Source organism: Alosa pseudoharengus, unplaced genomic scaffold (assembly GCF_046254945.1).
Source record: "Alosa pseudoharengus isolate Yale_2024_CS ecotype anadromous, Long Island Sound unplaced genomic scaffold, YU_APseudo_1.1 YU_APseudo_1.1_scf_2, whole genome shotgun sequence".
Classification (NCBI taxonomy): Eukaryota; Metazoa; Chordata; class Actinopteri; order Clupeiformes; family Clupeidae; genus Alosa; species Alosa pseudoharengus.
This window is the reverse complement of record NW_027468663.1, coordinates 58429568-58447099: the sequence shown is the minus strand read 5'-3', so window position 1 is coordinate 58447099 and position 17532 is coordinate 58429568. Positions and strand designations below refer to the sequence as shown.

Genomic DNA, 17532 nt, shown 5'->3' with positions numbered 1-17532 from the left:
GGCATTTTCAACCATAGAATTTCACAAGTGGGGTGTCATTGGAAAGGGGAGGAGGTGTAGTTTCAGAATGTGGTGAAAGATCCCTTGCAAAATCCTTCATGGGATATCTGTCCCTGTTCAAGTGTTGAAATTCTGCAATTTCACAAAATATATACTGTATTTTCAGAGGGGCTAAATATGCAATTTTCCACCATAGAATTCCACAAGTGGGGTATCATTGGAAAGGGGAGGAAGTGTAGTTTCAGAATGTGGTGGAACATCCCTTGCAAAATCCTTCATGGGATATATGTCCCTGTTCAAGTGTTGAAATTCTGCAATTTCACAAAATATATACTGTATTTTCAGAGGGGCAAAAGAGGGCATTTTCAACCATAGAATTTCACAAGTGGGGTGTCATTGGAAAGGGGAGGTGTAGTTTCAGAATGTGGTGAAAGATCCCTTGCAAAATCCTTCATGGGCTATCTGTCCCTGTTCAAGTGTTGAAATTCTGCAATTTCACAAAATATATACTGTATTTTCAGAGGGGCAAAAGAGGCCATTTTCCACCATAGAATTTCACAAGTGGGGTGGCATTGGAAAGGGGAGGAGGTGTAGTTTCAGAATGTGGTGAAAGATCCCTTGCAAAATCCTTCATGGGCTATCTATCCCTGTTCAAGTGCTGAAATTCTGCAATTTCACAAATACATATTATATTTTCAGAGGGGCTAAATATGCAATTTTCCACCATAGAATTTCACAAGTGGGGTGTCATTTCAGAATGTGGTGGAACATCCCTTGCAAAATCCTTCATAGGCTATCTGTCCCTGTTCAAGTGTTGAAATTCTGCAATTTCACAAAATATATATTGTATTTTCAGAGGGGCTAAATATGCAATTTTCCACCATAGAATTTCACAAGTGGGGTGTCATTGGAAAGGGGAGATAGTGTAGTTTCAGAATGTGGTGAAACATCCCTTGCAAAATCCTTCATGGGATATCTGTCCCTGTTCAAGTGTTGAAATTCTGCAATTTCACCAATTATATACTGTATTTTCAGAGGGGCAAAAAAGGGCATTTTCAACCATAGAATTTCACAAGTGGGGTGTCATTGGAAAGAGGAGATGGAGTAGTTATAGAATGTGGTGAAATATCCCTTGCAAAATCCTTCATAGGCTATCTGTCCCTGTTCAAGTGCTGAAATTCTGCAATTTCACAAAATATATACTGTATTTTCAGAGGGGCAAAAAAGGGCATTTTCAACCATAGAATTTCACAAGTGGGGTGTCATTGGAAAGGGGAGGAGGTGTAGTTTCAGAATGTGGTGAAAGATCCCTTGCAAAATCCTTCATGGGATATCTGTCCCTGTTCAAGTGTTGAAATTCTGCAATTTCACAAAATATATACTGTATTTTCAGAGGGGCTAAATATGCAATTTTCCACCATAGAATTCCACAAGTGGGGTATCATTGGAAAGGGGAGGAAGTGTAGTTTCAGAATGTGGTGGAACATCCCTTGCAAAATCCTTCATGGGATATATGTCCCTGTTCAAGTGTTGAAATTCTGCAATTTCACAAAATATATACTGTATTTTCAGAGGGGCAAAAGAGGGCATTTTCAACCATAGAATTTCACAAGTGGGGTGTCATTGGAAAGGGGAGGTGTAGTTTCAGAATGTGGTGAAAGACCCCTTGCAAAATCCTTCATGGGCTATCTGTCCCTGTTCAAGTGCTGAAATTCTGCAATTTCACAAATACATATTATATTTTCAGAGGGGCTAAATATGCAATTGTCCACCATAGAATTTCACAAGTGGGGTGTCATTGGAAAGGGGAGGAGGTGTAGTTTCAGAATGTGGTGAAAGATCCCTTGCAAAATCCTTCATGGGACATCAGTCGCTGTTCAAGTGTTGAAATTCTGCAATTTCACAAATATATACTGTATTTTCAGAGGGGCAAAAAAGGGCATTTTCTACCATAGAATTTCACAAGTGGGGTGTCATTGGAAAGGGGAGGAGGTGTAGTTTCAGAATGTGGTGGAACATCCCTTGCAAAATCCTTCATGGGATATATGTCCCTGTTCAAGTGTTGAAATTCTGCAATTTCCCAAAATATATACTGTATTTTCAGAGGGGCAAAAGAGGGCATTTTCAACCATAGAATTTCACAAGTGGGGTGTCATTGGAAAGGGGAGGTGTAGTTTCAGAATGTGGTGAAAGATCCCTTGCAAAATCCTTCATGGGCTATCTGTCCCTGTTCAAGTGCTGAAATTCTGCAATTTCACAAAATATATACTGTATTTTCAGAGGGGCAAAAAAGGGCATTTTCAACCATAGAATTTCACAAGTGGGGTGTCATTGGAAAGGGGAGGAGGTGTAGTTTCAGAATGTGGTGAAAGATCCCTTGCAAAATCCTTCATGGGATATCTGTCCCTGTTCAAGTGTTGAAATTCTGCAATTTCACAAAATATATACTGTATTTTCAGAGGGGCTAAATATGCAATTTTCCACCATAGAATTCCACAAGTGGGGTATCATTGGAAAGGGGAGGAAGTGTAGTTTCAGAATGTGGTGGAACATCCCTTGCAAAATCCTTCATGGGATATATGTCCCTGTTCAAGTGTTGAAATTCTGCAATTTCACAAAATATATACTGTATTTTCAGAGGGGCAAAAGAGGGCATTTTCAACCATAGAATTTCACAAGTGGGGTGTCATTGGAAAGGGGAGGTGTAGTTTCAGAATGTGGTGAAAGATCCCTTGCAAAATCCTTCATGGGCTATCTGTCCCTGTTCAAGTGCTGAAATTCTGCAATTTAACAAAATATATACTGTATTTTCAGAGGGGCTAAATATGCAATTTTCCACCATAGAATTTCACAAGTGGGGTGTCATTGGAAAGGGGAGATAGTGTAGTTTCAGAATGTGGTGAAAGATCCCTTGCAAAATCCTTCATGGGCTATCTGTCCCTGTTCAAGTGTTGAAATTCTGCAATTTCACAAAATATATACTGTATTTTCAGAGGGGCAAAAGAGGCCATTTTCCACCATAGAATTTCACAAGTGGGGTGTCATTGGAAAGGGGAGGTGTAGTTTCAGAATGTGGTGAAAGATCCCTTGCAAAATCCTTCATGGGCTATCTGTCCCTGTTCAAGTGCTGAAATTCTGCAATTTAACAAAATATATACTGTATTTTCAGAGGGGCTAAATATGCAATTTTCCACCATAGAATTTCACAAGTGGGGTGTCATTGGAAAGGGGAGATAGTGTAGTTTCAGAATGTGGTGAAAGATCCCTTGCAAAATCCTTCATGGGCTATCTGTCCCTGTTCAAGTGTTGAAATTCTGCAATTTCACAAAATATATACTGTATTTTCAGAGGGGCAAAAGAGGCCATTTTCCACCATAGAATTTCACAAGTGGGGTGGCATTGGAAAGGGGAGGAGGTGTAGTTTCAGAATGTGGTGAAAGATCCCTTGCAAAATCCTTCATGGGCTATCTGTCCCTGTTCAAGTGCTGAAATTCTGCAATTTCACAAAATATATACTGTATTTTCAGAGGGGCAAAAAAGGGCATTTTCAACCATAGAATTTCACAAGTGGGGTGTCATTGGAAAGGGGAGGAGGTGTAGTTTCAGAATGTGGTGAAAGATCCCTTGCAAAATCCTTCATGGGATATCTGTCCCTGTTCAAGTGTTGAAATTCTGCAATTTCACAAAATATATACTGTATTTTCAGAGGGGCTAAATATGCAATTTTCCACCATAGAATTCCACAAGTGGGGTATCATTGGAAAGGGGAGGAAGTGTAGTTTCAGAATGTGGTGGAACATCCCTTGCAAAATCCTTCATGGGATATATGTCCCTGTTCAAGTGTTGAAATTCTGCAATTTCACAAAATATATACTGTATTTTCAGAGGGGCAAAAGAGGGCATTTTCAACCATAGAATTTCACAAGTGGGGTGTCATTGGAAAGGGGAGGTGTAGTTTCAGAATGTGGTGAAAGATCCCTTGCAAAATCCTTCATGGGCTATCTGTCCCTGTTCAAGTGCTGAAATTCTGCAATTTAACAAAATATATACTGTATTTTCAGAGGGGCTAAATATGCAATTTTCCACCATAGAATTTCACAAGTGGGGTGTCATTTCAGAATGTGGTGGAACATCCCTTGCAAAATCCTTCATAGGCTATCTGTCCCTGTTCAAGTGTTGAAATTCTGCAATTTCACAAAATATATACTGTATTTTCAGAGGGGCTAAATATGCAATTTTCCACCATAGAATTTCACAAGTGGGGTGTCATTGGAAAGGGGAGATAGTGTAGTTTCAGAATGTGGTGAAACATCCCTTGCAAAATCCTTCATGGGATATCTGTCCCTGTTCAAGTGTTGAAATTCTGCAATTTCACAAAATATATACTGTATTTTCAGAGGGGCAAAAAAGGGCATTTTCAACCATAGAATTTCACAAGTGGGGTGTCATTGGAAAGAGGAGATGGAGTAGTTATAGAATGTGGTGAAATATCCCTTGCAAAATCCTTCATAGGCTATCTGTCCCTGTTCAAGTGCTGAAATTCTGCAATTTCACAAAATATATACTGTATTTTCAGAGGGGCAAAAAAGGGCATTTTCAACCATAGAATTTCACAAGTGGGGTGTCATTGGAAAGGGGAGGAGGTGTAGTTTCAGAATGTGGTGAAAGATCCCTTGCAAAATCCTTCATGGGATATCTGTCCCTGTTCAAGTGTTGAAATTCTGCAATTTCACAAAATATATACTGTATTTTCAGAGGGGCTAAATATGCAATTTTCCACCATAGAATTCCACAAGTGGGGTATCATTGGAAAGGGGAGGAAGTGTAGTTTCAGAATGTGGTGGAACATCCCTTGCAAAATCCTTCATGGGATATATGTCCCTGTTCAAGTGTTGAAATTCTGCAATTTCACAAAATATATACTGTATTTTCAGAGGGGCAAAAGAGGGCATTTTCAACCATAGAATTTCACAAGTGGGGTGTCATTGGAAAGGGGAGGTGTAGTTTCAGAATGTGGTGAAAGATCCCTTGCAAAATCCTTCATGGGCTATCTGTCCCTGTTCAAGTGCTGAAATTCTGCAATTTAACAAAATATATACTGTATTTTCAGAGGGGCTAAATATGCAATTTTCCACCATAGAATTTCACAAGTGGGGTGTCATTGGAAAGGGGAGATAGTGTAGTTTCAGAATGTGGTGAAAGATCCCTTGCAAAATCCTTCATGGGCTATCTGTCCCTGTTCAAGTGTTGAAATTCTGCAATTTCACAAAATATATACTGTATTTTCAGAGGGGCAAAAGAGGCCATTTTCCACCATAGAATTTCACAAGTGGGGTGGCATTGGAAAGGGGAGGAGGTGTAGTTTCAGAATGTGGTGAAAGATCCCTTGCAAAATCCTTCATGGGCTATCTATCCCTGTTCAAGTGCTGAAATTCTGCAATTTCACAAATACATATTATATTTTCAGAGGGGCTAAATATGCAATTTTCCACCATAGAATTTCACAAGTGGGGTGTCATTTCAGAATGTGGTGGAACATCCCTTGCAAAATCCTTCATAGGCTATCTGTCCCTGTTCAAGTGTTGAAATTCTGCAATTTCACAAAATATATACTGTATTTTCAGAGGGGCTAAATATGCAATTTTCCACCATAGAATTTCACAAGTGGGGTGTCATTGGAAAGGGGAGATAGTGTAGTTTCAGAATGTGGTGAAACATCCCTTGCAAAATCCTTCATGGGATATCTGTCCCTGTTCAAGTGTTGAAATTCTGCAATTTCACAAAATATATACTGTATTTTCAGAGGGGCAAAAAAGGGCATTTTCAACCATAGAATTTCACAAGTGGGGTGTCATTGGAAAGAGGAGATGGAGTAGTTATAGAATGTGGTGAAATATCCCTTGCAAAATCCTTCATAGGCTATCTGTCCCTGTTCAAGTGCTGAAATTCTGCAATTTCACAAAATATATACTGTATTTTCAGAGGGGCAAAAAAGGGCATTTTCAACCATAGAATTTCACAAGTGGGGTGTCATTGGAAAGGGGAGGAAGTGTAGTTTCAGAATGTGGTGAAAGATCCCTTGCAAAATCCTTCATGGGATATCTGTCCCTGTTCAAGTGTTGAAATTCTGCAATTTCACAAAATATATACTGTATTTTCAGAGGGGCTAAATATGCAATTTTCCACCATAGAATTCCACAAGTGGGGTATCATTGGAAAGGGGAGGAAGTGTAGTTTCAGAATGTGGTGGAACATCCCTTGCAAAATCCTTCATGGGATATATGTCCCTGTTCAAGTGTTGAAATTCTGCAATTTCACAAAATATATACTGTATTTTCAGAGGGGCAAAAGAGGGCATTTTCAACCATAGAATTTCACAAGTGGGGTGTCATTGGAAAGGGGAGGTGTAGTTTCAGAATGTGGTGAAAGATCCCTTGCAAAATCCTTCATGGGCTATCTGTCCCTGTTCAAGTGCTGAAATTCTGCAATTTAACAAAATATATACTGTATTTTCAGAGGGGCTAAATATGCAATTTTCCACCATAGAATTCCACAAGTGGGGTATCATTGGAAAGGGGAGGAAGTGTAGTTTCAGAATGTGGTGGAACATCCCTTGCAAAATCCTTCATGGGATATATGTCCCTGTTCAAGTGTTGAAATTCTGCAATTTCACAAAATATATACTGTATTTTCAGAGGGGCAAAAGAGGGCATTTTCAACCATAGAATTTCACAAGTGGGGTGTCATTGGAAAGGGGAGGTGTAGTTTCAGAATGTGGTGAAAGATCCCTTGCAAAATCCTTCATGGGCTATCTGTCCCTGTTCAAGTGCTGAAATTCTGCAATTTAACAAAATATATACTGTATTTTCAGAGGGGCTAAATATGCAATTTTCCACCATAGAATTTCACAAGTGGGGTGTCATTGGAAAGGGGAGATAGTGTAGTTTCAGAATGTGGTGAAAGATCCCTTGCAAAATCCTTCATGGGCTATCTGTCCCTGTTCAAGTGTTGAAATTCTGCAATTTCACAAAATATATACTGTATTTTCAGAGGGGCAAAAGAGGCCATTTTCCACCATAGAATTTCACAAGTGGGGTGGCATTGGAAAGGGGAGGAGGTGTAGTTTCAGAATGTGGTGAAAGATCCCTTGCAAAATCCTTCATGGGCTATCTATCCCTGTTCAAGTGCTGAAATTCTGCAATTTCACAAATACATATTATATTTTCAGAGGGGCTAAATATGCAATTTTCCACCATAGAATTTCACAAGTGGGGTGTCATTTCAGAATGTGGTGGAACATCCCTTGCAAAATCCTTCATAGGCTATCTGTCCCTGTTCAAGTGTTGAAATTCTGCAATTTCACAAAATATATACTGTATTTTCAGAGGGGCTAAATATGCAATTTTCCACCATAGAATTTCACAAGTGGGGTGTCATTGGAAAGGGGAGATAGTGTAGTTTCAGAATGTGGTGAAACATCCCTTGCAAAATCCTTCATGGGATATCTGTCCCTGTTCAAGTGTTGAAATTCTGCAATTTCACAAAATATATACTGTATTTTCAGAGGGGCAAAAGAGGGCATTTTCCACCATAGAATTCCACAAGTGGGGTGGCATTGGAAAGGGGAGGAGGTGTAGTTTCAGAATGTGGTGAAAGATCCCTTGCAAAATCCTTCATGGGCTATCTATCCCTGTTCAAGTGCTGAAATTCTGCAATTTCACAAATACATATTATATTTTCAGAGGGGCTAAATATGCAATTTTCCACCATAGAATTTCACAAGTGGGGTGTCATTTCAGAATGTGGTGGAACATCCCTTGCAAAATCCTTCATAGGCTATCTGTCCCTGTTCAAGTGTTGAAATTCTGCAATTTCACAAAATATATACTGTATTTTCAGAGGGGCTAAATATGCAATTTTCCACCATAGAATTTCACAAGTGGGGTGTCATTGGAAAGGGGAGATAGTGTAGTTTCAGAATGTGGTGAAACATCCCTTGCAAAATCCTTCATGGGATATCTGTCCCTGTTCAAGTGTTGAAATTCTGCAATTTCACAAAATATATACTGTATTTTCAGAGGGGCAAAAAAGGGCATTTTCAACCATAGAATTTCACAAGTGGGGTGTCATTGGAAAGAGGAGATGGAGTAGTTATAGAATGTGGTGAAATATCCCTTGCAAAATCCTTCATAGGCTATCTGTCCCTGTTCAAGTGCTGAAATTCTGCAATTTCACAAAATATATACTGTATTTTCAGAGGGGCAAAAAAGGGCATTTTCAACCATAGAATTTCACAAGTGGGGTGTCATTGGAAAGGGGAGGAGGTGTAGTTTCAGAATGTGGTTAAAGATCCCTTGCAAAATCCTTCATGGGATATCTGTCCCTGTTCAAGTGTTGAAATTCTGCAATTTCACAAAATATATACTGTATTTTCAGAGGGGCTAAATATGCAATTTTCCACCATAGAATTCCACAAGTGGGGTATCATTGGAAAGGGGAGGAAGTGTAGTTTCAGAATGTGGTGGAACATCCCTTGCAAAATCCTTCATGGGATATATGTCCCTGTTCAAGTGTTGAAATTCTGCAATTTCACAAAATATATACTGTATTTTCAGAGGGGCAAAAGAGGGCATTTTCAACCATAGAATTTCACAAGTGGGGTGTCATTGGAAAGGGGAGGTGTAGTTTCAGAATGTGGTGAAAGATCCCTTGCAAAATCCTTCATGGGCTATCTGTCCCTGTTCAAGTGCTGAAATTCTGCAATTTAACAAAATATATACTGTATTTTCAGAGGGGCTAAATATGCAATTTTCCACCATAGAATTTCACAAGTGGGGTGTCATTGGAAAGGGGAGATAGTGTAGTTTCAGAATGTGGTGAAAGATCCCTTGCAAAATCCTTCATGGGCTATCTGTCCCTGTTCAAGTGTTGAAATTCTGCAATTTCACAAAATATATACTGTATTTTCAGAGGGGCAAAAGAGGCCATTTTCCACCATAGAATTTCACAAGTGGGGTGTCATTTCAGAATGTGGTGGAACATCCCTTGCAAAATCCTTCATAGGCTATCTGTCCCTGTTCAAGTGTTGAAATTCTGCAATTTCACAAAATATATACTGTATTTTCAGAGGGGCTAAATATGCAATTTTCCACCATAGAATTTCACAAGTGGGGTGTCATTGGAAAGGGGAGATAGTGTAGTTTCAGAATGTGGTGGAACATCCCTTGCAAAATCCTTCATGGGATATATGTCCCTGTTCAAGTGTTGAAATTCTGCAATTTCACAAAATATATACTGTATTTTCAGAGGGGCAAAAGAGGGCATTTTCAACCATAGAATTTCACAAGTGGGGTGTCATTGGAAAGGGGAGGTGTAGTTTCAGAATGTGGTGAAAGATCCCTTGCAAAATCCTTCATGGGCTATCTGTCCCTGTTCAAGTGCTGAAATTCTGCAATTTCACAAATACATCTTATATTTTCAGAGGGGCTAAATATGCAATTGTCCACCATAGAATTTCACAAGTGGGGTGTCATTGGAAAGGGGAGGAGGTGTAGTTTCAGAATGTGGTGAAAGATCCCTTGCAAAATCCTTCATGGGACATCAGTCGCTGTTCAAGTGTTGAAATTCTGCAATTTCACAAATATATACTGTATTTTCAGAGGGGCAAAAAAGGGCATTTTCTACCATAGAATTTCACAAGTGGGGTGTCATTGGAAAGGGGAGGAGGTGTAGTTTCAGAATGTGGTGGAACATCCCTTGCAAAATCCTTCATGGGATATATGTCCCTGTTCAAGTGTTGAAATTCTGCAATTTCCCAAAATATATACTGTATTTTCAGAGGGGCAAAAGAGGGCATTTTCAACCATAGAATTTCACAAGTGGGGTGTCATTGGAAAGGGGAGGTGTAGTTTCAGAATGTGGTGAAAGATCCCTTGCAAAATCCTTCATGGGCTATCTGTCCCTGTTCAAGTGCTGAAATTCTGCAATTTCACAAATACATATTATATTTTCAGAGGGGCTAAATATGCAATTGTCCACCATAGAATTTCACAAGTGGGGTGTCATTGGAAAGGGGAGGAGGTGTAGTTTCAGAATGTGGTGAAAGATCCCTTGCAAAATCCTTCATGGGACATCAGTCGCTGTTCAAGTGTTGAAATTCTGCAATTTCACAAATATATACTGTATTTTCAGAGGGGCAAAAAAGGGCATTTTCTACCATAGAATTTCACAAGTGGGGTGTCATTGGAAAGGGGAGGAGGTGTAGTTTCAGAATGTGGTGGAACATCCCTTGCAAAATCCTTCATGGGATATATGTCCCTGTTCAAGTGTTGAAATTCTGCAATTTCCCAAAATATATACTGTATTTTCAGAGGGGCAAAAGAGGGCATTTTCAACCATAGAATTTCACAAGTGGGGTGTCATTGGAAAGGGGAGGTGTAGTTTCAGAATGTGGTGAAAGATCCCTTGCAAAATCCTTCATGGGCTATCTGTCCCTGTTCAAGTGCTGAAATTCTGCAATTTCACAAATACATATTATATTTTCAGAGGGGCTAAATATGCAATTGTCCACCATAGAATTTCACAAGTGGGGTGTCATTGGAAAGGGGAGGAGGTGTAGTTTCAGAATGTGGTGAAAGATCCCTTGCAAAATCCTTCATGGGACATCAGTCGCTGTTCAAGTGTTGAAATTCTGCAATTTCACAAATATATACTGTATTTTCAGAGGGGCAAAAAAGGGCATTTTCTACCATAGAATTTCACAAGTGGGGTGTCATTGGAAAGGGGAGGAGGTGTAGTTTCAGAATGTGGTGAAAGATGCCTTGCAAAATCCTTCATGGGACATCAGTCGCTGTTCTAGTGTTGAAATTCTGCAATTTCACAAAATATATACTGTTTTTAGAGGGGCTAAATATCCAATTTTCCACCATAGAATTTCACAAGTGGGATGTCATTGGAAAGGGGAGGAAGTGTAGTTTCAGAATGTGGTGAAAGATCCCTTGCAAAATCCTACATGGGATATCTGTCCCTGTTCAAGTGTTGAAATTCTGCAATTTCACAAATACATATTATATTTTCAGAGGGGCAAAAAAGGGCATTTTCAACCATAGAATTTCACAAGTGGGGTGTCATTGGAAAGAGGAGAGAGTGTAGTTTCAGAATGTGTTGAAAAGTCCGATGCAAAATGACATGTAGGCCGTAAGGAATACATTTACTGTAGAAAAACTTCAAAATCTGCTACCAACTACATACCACCACCCCCCCCCCCCCCCCCCCCCCCAAGTGTAAAATGAACAAAATTATTTAATAGAAAAAAACATAACACATCAAAAGATCCAGCACAGAAAATAAAGAAAAAACTACATAATCTGCCACCCTCTACATAACCCCCCCCCCCCCCCTCTAAATTACCAAATTATTTAATAGAACACAAAAGGCAACATTTGTCAAAACATTCGGCAGTGGAATCAACAGAAAAAATATATACAGGCTTTTGAACGTCTGTGAACAATGCCTGTTCATCTGCAACAGGCACATGCCTGTGTTATCGCGGATTTGCGGTCAACACTGGCCCCTTGTGGACGAGGTAGAAAATTGCATTATTTTTCGGTGGAACGGAAACTTAACTCCCCCGCGATCTGAAAGTGGTCTTCCCCCGCGGAAACGAAAGTGGTGCCAAGTTCAGCCTCGTTTATGGATGTGACAGTTTTTGCGCGGAATTGCCCTGGACCTCTTCTATTCTGAGACAGGCGATTTTAAGCGCCAATTTGAAGCACCTCTACTAGACAAAGCATATATTTTGAGCAAGCATAGGGTAGGCTAGGCCCATTCAACAGTGAACTGAGACCACAGAATATTTTACGATTTAAGAAGGCAATATGATTGATCCACCACAATCTAGTTAAGCCTACATGCATTCACTGCCCAACAACATGATATTCCTGGGTTTCCAGGATTTCGGGTCAACATAAAAAAAACTAAAAAAATTAAATTAAACTTGCTGATTAATGGGTTCAAGGAACCAGCTGTGGAATATCCATCCTCAGCTCAAATTTTATTTTAAGTTCACGTTAAGATCTTAAAAATAGCCAAGGCTACTCAGTTTTTCTCCCCAATTAGGCTACTCTTATCTTGCCTTATTTCTCCTCATTTCGACTGTTGCCTTTTAGGCTACTTATTTTATTTCACATTAAACATAGGCCTAGGCCTACAATCTTCTATTTCTTGAATTTCCCCTTGGGGATCAATAAAGTATCTATCTATCTATCTATCTACAACTAGGCTCCATCCATCCATCCTATACATACATACATACATATACATAGCCTAAACACGCACGTTAAACATTATGATGCTCCGGACCTTTGCTTGAGGAAATTTTCCGTAACTGGACCTCGCTGAAGATTAATTGAATACCCCTGATGTAGGGTGACTAATTAAACACGATGACTGGAATGCATCAATACAATGTGTTACTTTTTTATGTGTCGGGTGGTGGGGGTACGCGAGCCAAGTCAGGATGGAGAAGGTGGTCCGCGGGAAAAAATAATAATAATAATAATACATTTGGGAACCGCTGTTCTAGGCTATGAAAATTAGCTTTGAATTTAATCAAGATGTAGCCTTATAGCCTATGATCTCACAATGAACACACAAGTGTAGTGAACACACAAGTGTAGTGTAACGAATAATTGGTAATTATGCTACAATGGTTTACGCTAATCACAATCAGCTAGAGAACAGCCGTGTTCAATGAAGTCACAGTATTTCAGTAAAGGGTATTGCTGAAGTGTCAGCCCTGGTGTGAAGCCCTCCTTGTGTGAAGACGTACACAGGTAGAGACGAACAAGTTCACCTGTGCACATTCACCTGTGCAAGTTCACCTGTGCAAGTTCACTTGTGCAAGTTAACTGAGCAAGGAGCACTGACAATCGAAACCAGTCCTACTGTCTCTATGCCAATCTTTAAGGGCCCTATTATGACATTCTAAAGTGCATTGTCACTCGTCAAAAGTCTATTCAAATTTAGTAGGATGTCCAGTTCACATTGGGAGGGGTTTCGTTATCAAACGTGGAGCGCATGGCGCAACAAGGTGTTCCTAGGTTTTTTAATCAGTCATATGGGTGTGTTTGGGGCGTAACATCATTTTAAACCAATGAGAATGACATCTGTCATTCCCTTTAACGGCGCAACGTGCGATATGTCAAACTAGATGTACCGCAGAGCGGTACAAAATATGACCGCCGCCCAGTCCAGCACATTTTTTCCACAAAAAGAAATCACGCTGAAAGGCCTATATGATTCTAACTGTCTCACTAAATTGCATTATCCACACTCAATTCTCACTGGTATCTGCTAGACAACAAGTACCAAAACATGATTAGTTCATAGATTTCACATGTAAAATTTATTTTTATACAACCCCACCTCCATCTTGCCTATTCATAATTCTGAGAAATTCTTGATTGTTTGTGTTATGTTTATGTTATGTGTGTGGGTGTGTGTGTGTGTGTGAGTGTGTGTGTGTGTGTGGGTGTGTGTGCGTGCTTGTGTGTGTGCCTGTGTATGTGCCTGTGCATGCAAGAGTACATATGTCTACTGTGTGAGTATGTGTCATACGTATGATTACTGTGAATGTATGTGTGTGTGTGTGTGTATCTGTTTGTGCACATGTGTGCACATGAAATGGGTTAACATGACCCCTGGAGGCAAACATACGGAAAAAAATGGTCATCCTAGGCCCTACAGTTCTCAAGATATTCACAGAGAACTGTGTCTGCCCTACCCTCCTTTCGGGGGGTCCAGTCCAGCGGGGGGGCTACAGATCAAAACGAAAAACGACGGTTCCATGCTATCCATGTGGGGGTACATGCCCACCAAGTTTTGTGTACCCCGGTCTTTCAGTGTCCCGGGAATCCTTGTTGGTGTACGTCACTAAATGTACACATAAATTATTTTATTGTAAGGCCCCCCATGAACGAAAGTACACAAAACTTGGCATGCATTCGGAGGGTGTCATAATGATCCTACACTTTTAATTTCGTGCAGTTTTGACCTTGTCAGCCAGAGATATTGTGATGAAAACACCTAATTTTTTGCTTTTTAATTTTCGAGCCCACCAAGTTTCGTGTACCCCGGTCTTTCAGTGTCCCGGTAATCATTGACGGAAATTTGGGCATGCGAAAAAGAAAAAGAAAAAAAAAAATTCTGACTAAACCTATATGACCGCCGCTTCGCTGCGCGGCGGTCATAATAAATGCATCGGTATTTTGGCATTCAACGGCGCATTTGAAGGAGGCTGCTTGCGAGACCGTATGGAATAGTAATTCTTAAACCATGCTTTACTAAAACCTAGCATAGCCTTCATGCATTTGCACTCGTGTATTATTTGAACTCATTGGCAAAGTGAAACTAACTTTACCAAGGAGTCAGTCAACGACAAGACAGTAATATGCAGTTACTTTCACTATTGACTGACAATGGGTTACCACCGAAAACATACTTACAACATACATACAACACTTACCCTAATGTTGATCAAATGACTGAATAAAACAACATTTATCCTGCAGAGGAGTTGCTTATATCTCGTGACAGTGCGTCTTCAGCTGTGCTCCATACGTGTCTCTCGCCTCTCCCCTAATCACTTTTAACCGTCATTACCAATTTGCAAATGATGGTGAATAACTACTCATCATGAGATGTAGCCTACAGTATTTCGTAATATCTTTATTCTAGGGCTGTCAAAATAACTGATTAATTTCGATTAATTAATTTGAGAAAAAATAACTGTTTAAAAAAATTAGTGCAGATTAATCGATTCCGTATGACCTTTGACCCCGAGCCGTTCTAGTCAGTAAAAATTAGACTGTAAAATGAAGGAGAGAGAAGAAAACGTGCTGCCTGGATCATTGATTGGAACATTTACTTTTAAAAAACGGCCTGATGGTGTTGATAGAAAATAAAGTGTTGCAAATAAAGTCCTCTGCACCGGAGTTCATCAACTCTACAGTCGCACATCAATGCAAAGAAATAAGTGTTGACATTGAGGGGAGTGTTAATTTATTTTCATTGTGTCCCCTAGGTTATATCTGTGGCCTGAAATGCCTTGTATGTGAAAAAAAACTTCTTCCCGAAGCACTTTAGAATTTATTTCCTCAGCATAGATTATTACAGCAATCATAGATTATTATGGCAATTATTTGAACAGTGAAAATAATAATAAAAGAGTTTTTGAACTTTAATGTCACTAATGCTGATTAATCAATGATTTATTTAAAAATAAATAAAAATTATATATGCGATTAATTTAGATTAATAAATCACAGACTATGTAATTAATTAGATTATTTTTTTTAATCGATTGACAGCCCTACTTTATTCTAATTATGTTTCCCATTGTAATCATGCAATTTGTAATGCTTTGCATGGACATGCGCTGGTGTGCGTTCATGAATGATAGAAGGATGGTGCATGCACCTGCCAATATGACTGTTGACGTGCGCTCTTAAAATAGCATATGAACAACTCGCCATTGACTTCTGACCAGGTTTAGGTGGTGTATGATAGCGATTTTTAGACAACACGCCAGGCCCCTCCCTAGGTTGTTAATAGCCACACCCCTAAGCGCAATTTTTTTAAAATAAACGTGCAAAATACCGAATTAAACTTTGCGCGGGTGAATAACGAACTTTACACCATGCGCTGGTGCCCAAAATACAGCCCTAACAGAAAGAATACAGATATCTCGATGAACCACAATGACAACAATAGATGGTCAGGTATGTGTGTTTGAATTCCCTTCCTTGTAGCATCACTTTCTGCATTCCACAGTGGGGAGAAGTTCACCTAGTCTAAATAAGAATTATATTTCCTTATTAGCTGCATGCTTGAGATTTAAGATATTTTGGCAAGTTTCTCACACACCGGAACTTCAAAATACGTAGCCTTATGATTCTCTTGTTCAGTTCTGCACTGGACTTGAATTTGGAAACGCAGGCACAGATATTGTAAAACACACATAATGTTTTGGCCTATTGATTATAATGCGGTTAATTGAATGCTCTATGGATTATAATGTGGTTAATTGAAAGCTCTATTGATTATAATGTGTTTAATTGAAAGCTCTATTGATTATGATGTGGTTCATTGAAAGCTCTATTGATTATAATGTGGCTCATTGAAAGCTCTATTGATTATAATGTGGTTAATTGAAAGCTCTGTCAATCGTTTTGGATTAAATCGGCAGCTTAACGACTAAAATGCAAATTCTTGAATGATTCTTAATTCTGACTACAAAATTCTGATCATATGTACATGACCTTGCATACACACACACAAACACACACGAACACAGCAGATATATAGTATTAACCTCTGGCTAACATTACACTTAAACTCCCCAGCATATAACATACACACACACACACACACGAGAAGCTGACCATGGCTTGTCCTCAGTAGGGAGGCACACACACACACACACACACACACACACATGAGAAGCTGACCGTGGCTTGTCAGTAGGGAGGCACACACACACACACACACACACACACACACACACATGAGAAGCTGACCGTGGCTTGTCCTCGGTAAGGAGCTGGCCTGTCCTCCCTCGGTGGGCGCTAATGAGTTCTTCCTGAGACTACGAAAAGAGACCAACAAGCCTCTCTTCCTCTCCTTCTCCTCTCCTCCCTCTATTCTCATCTTCTTCTTCCTCACAGACATCAATCCCTCGTTTTTTTCCTGCTCTCTCTGAAAGAGTAGTCGCCAGGTGCTCAGGATCACACACACACACTCACACTCACTCACACACACACACTGCTCAAAAGAGAAAGTAGCTCCCTCACGTCAAGTGGTGTCTAACAAGTCTGTGCAAGTCAGAACCGGATCTTCCGGTTGTATACGTATAAGTATATATACTCTTTTGATCCCGTGAGGTCTGTATATATAAGTATATATACTCTTTTGATCTTGTGAGGGAAATTTGGTCTCTGCATTTATCCCAATCCGTGAATTAGTGAAACACACTCAGCACACAGTGAACACACAGTGAGGTGAAGCACACACTAATCCCGGCGCAGTGAGCTGCCTGCATCAACAGCGGCGCTCGGGGAGCAGTGAAGGGTTAGGTGCCTTGCTCAAGGACACTTCAGCCGTGCCTACTGGTCGGGGTTCGAACCGGCAACCCTCCGGTTACAAGTCCGAAACGCTAACCAGTAGGCCACGGCTGTCCCCTGTTTCTCCACAGTTATCAATGCAGACATCAGTGTGTGAGATGTGACATCAGAGTGTGTGACATGTGATATCAGATTGTGTAAGTGGTGTGGCATCAGAGTGTGTGTGTGAGATGTGACATCAGAGTGTGTGAGATGTGACATCAGAGTGTGTAAGGGGTGACATCAGAGTGTGTGTGAGATGTGACATCAGAGTGTGTAGGTGGTGTGTGAGATGGTGGTGATGCTGCAGATGTGGAATAACACTAAAGCACGCACACACACTCACACACACTAAAGCACGCACAATAGCACA

The 17532-nt window shown here is 40.0% G+C and overlaps 1 protein-coding gene across 2 annotated transcripts in view; it reads right to left on the bottom strand.

Moving 5' to 3' along the window:
• LOC143134922 (tumor necrosis factor alpha-induced protein 2-like) overlaps window positions 1–16815 on the bottom strand; it is a 177683-nt gene extending 160868 nt beyond the window's left edge. For both annotated transcript variants that reach the window (XM_076295646.1, XM_076295650.1), the window contains exon 1: window positions 16578–16815. The gene's annotated coding sequence lies outside the window, so the exon portion shown is untranslated. The remainder of the gene's footprint in view (window positions 1–16577) is intronic.
• Window positions 16816–17532: the final 717 nt, after the last annotated feature.